At 47.3% G+C, this 2,922-nt stretch overlaps 1 non-coding gene across 1 annotated transcript; it reads right to left on the bottom strand.

The window, feature by feature from the left end:
- Positions 1-1,074: 1,074 nt before the first annotated feature.
- On the bottom strand, positions 1,075-1,236 carry LOC138568188 (U1 spliceosomal RNA). The gene has a single exon (XR_011302545.1). It is a non-coding gene; the product is annotated as a U1 spliceosomal RNA (small nuclear RNA).
- Between the last annotated feature and the right edge of the window lie 1,686 nt (positions 1,237-2,922).

Raw genomic sequence — 2,922 nt, 5'->3', positions numbered from 1 at the left:
CCACGAGCCCCAGAGGGGAGTATGCCCGCCCGGGACCATGGGTCAAGGATGAGGAATGACGCGGGCACCACCAAAAGGGATGTAGCGCCCTTCTCGAAGAGATGAGAAGCATGAGGGTGGACATTGGGGGAAGGGTCGACAAGATCACCGACAGAATCGATGAGATGGAGGAAAGACTGGTGGAGGTGGAACATAACCAGTCCTCCCTGTACACCAGGCTTGTCCAACCTTTTTGAATGTGGGGCCGAAGCATTCACTTTTTGTCACCCAGTGGGCCGTCAAGCCAAAAGTCAACAACCTCACCCAAAGCAGTATATTAAAAAGCGATATTGTGTGAACTTTCACACAATAGCATCACAGGCAGTGATAGCCATGCAGTCCCAAGGATAGCTTTTGGTGTCATGGGCAGTGATCAAAGGTTAGTTGCTTGTGATTTCTTTCAGTGTCTATGTGTTAATATTTTTCTGGAATAGTGGGGGCGACCGAGCGTAGCGAGGGAGCTACAAGGTTCTAGGGAGGGTTTGGGGGGGTTCCCCCCCCAAGAATTTTTTTTCAAATATGGGGTTGAAATGGTGCATTTTACTGCAGAAAAGGTGACCAAAAATCCATAAGTGTACAATCAGTTCTAAAGGGGAACATGAAAATTCCATGTCACCAACAGCAGAAAAGAACATTTTACAACACAACACATTTTAATGATCAATGTGTCCACAGTGTAAGACAGCACTGTCACTGATGTAACACATTGTCATGCTGGTTGTACCCAAAATATGCCTCTGTAGCAACAGGTCTATGCTGGCTGTTCCCAATTTAGGCCAGCATTGTCCTGTACAAAGCATGATTGATGCTGCCTGAGCATGTGCAGTGTGCCCAATACATATGGCAGCTTATCTCTGTAATACACATTACTTCTGTGGTGATGAAAGAAGCATAATTCAATTCAACAGATAAAATGTGGAAAAGCGATCACCCAAAGGTGCACCTAATTGAAGAAACGCAATGTGAGCACAATCTAAAAGTATGCAACCTAGCAGGCCTAGTGCACACTTTACCTTTTCTTTCACCAATAAATCGGGGGGGAGAGCGCGAACGCAGTCCCCCACTACCAGAAATAATGCAGTCGTGTATCCCGCATTTGGGAACATAGCAGGGGTCAGAAAATCCGATGTGCAATGGGTAAGCCTCACCCTGGGAGATCTGCCCTTGAGATCACATTCTCCCCTGCCAGCTAAGTATGAGTTGCATGCAAGAGGGCAGGGGTTGGGTCAGTTCTGGGAAGCCCCGCTAAGCGAGGGTGAGAAGGCAGGCCCTGACCCAGCCCCAACCCCCCAATCCCCGGAAGCTCTGAGCGTCTGCAGAGCTGCCTGTCCCGCGTGTAGGGGGAAGCTCCAGCAGGCAGAGCCCAGCAGAAGAGCAGATTGTAGCGCAGTTCCTTTCTCCCATCAGGTGCTGCTCGGCCCGAGATTTGTATAAATAGCAGGATGGCTTGAGCAGGCCTGTTGCAGTCTGCCCACTGGCCTGTCAGCCCCACACGGGCCCATGGCCCTCCTGAGCGTAGCTGCTCAGCGCTGGCCCCATTCACACCATCATAATCATCCTGGACCTCGACGCTCCACCACCCCTGAATCTCAGAGTTCTGCTGAATGACAATGCTGAAGCTTTGACATCTTTGCCGTAACCATATGCCGTGTTGTGTCAGCCGAGCCTGCACAGCGCCAAAGGCAAGTATTCCCTTGTCAGGGCCCAGAGGTCACTGAGTCTTCCAGTGCCATCCACTTGGCACGGCCTACTGTTCCCAGCGTTTTCTACCCACAAATCAGCACCACTGCCAAATAGAACTGCATCATTGGGGCCCATCGCTGCTGCTCTCCGACTTGACCCCAGCCCAGCGCAAAGGCACCCATGCTTCTGGTCTGATGTTGAAAAGCCTGGCTCTGCTGAGATCCGAAAGACAAGAACTAAGGTATTTTGGGAACATAGTACTATTGTTTTTTGTGTTGCAACTGTATCAGCTCACACCTCTCCTGAAGGGTATAGGCTGCCCTCAGACTGCGAAACCAAAAGAGTGAAAATAAGTTATACCTGTTGGGCTTGCCTGTTTCACTTTTATGATTGGGATCACTGCTGCATGGGTACTAAGCGCGTTATAAATAACCTATCATACCACTCGTATTTTCTCCAGAGCTGCAGCAACTATTCGAAGTGTACTCCGATCCATTTTGTGAACAAACTCAATCCACTAACAAACGAAAACTTTGGTTCCCATTGATTTGGATTAGGATTTTGTTTCCTTTCTATACATTTCTGGAGAGCATTTTTTGAAAGGTTGTTCTTGAGTTTGTAGATTATTTGCTATTGCCCACTTTTGCTGAATGGCAATTTCGACAAAACATTTTTTTGCCACATTTTTTTACGCTTTTTTACCAAAAGAATATAGATGGTAATTTTGGGTAAGGTATATAGAAAGTGAGGGTGCAGGGGTTCTGCCACCGGTTTTTGTGGTAAAAAAAGCAATAAAATTGACCCAAATGAATGTGGCGAAATTGGCATTCGCCATAAAAAAGGCAGAGAAAGTTTATTGATACGATTATTTATGTGTCCACAGGTCAATCACAGCATGGCTGGGATTTGTAAGGGGGCCATGGTGATTGAATCGGGTTTACTGGTGAAAGGATGGTGATCCAGCACAGAGCGGCTCCTTTTGTGTCAATGTTTCCAAGTCTCCCCCCAAAAATATTGTGACTGATGATGTTGATAGCAGTCTAGAATTCTCATTCGTCTTGTTCTTTTATGTGTCCCGAATAGAGCACAGAGTAGTTTTGCGCACAGGCACATTTAAAAAAAAAAAAAAAAATGTTTACACTCAAGCATTGTCCAACATACGGCCTGGCGGGCCACATAAAATGGCTTGGCGGGCCGCAT

Source organism: Ambystoma mexicanum, chromosome 2p (assembly GCF_040938575.1).
Source record: "Ambystoma mexicanum isolate Mex_15411 chromosome 2p, UKY_AmexF1_1, whole genome shotgun sequence".
Classification (NCBI taxonomy): domain Eukaryota; kingdom Metazoa; phylum Chordata; class Amphibia; order Caudata; family Ambystomatidae; genus Ambystoma; species Ambystoma mexicanum.
The sequence above is the reverse complement of the archived record's forward strand: the minus strand, read 5'-3'. Positions and strand labels throughout refer to the sequence as shown.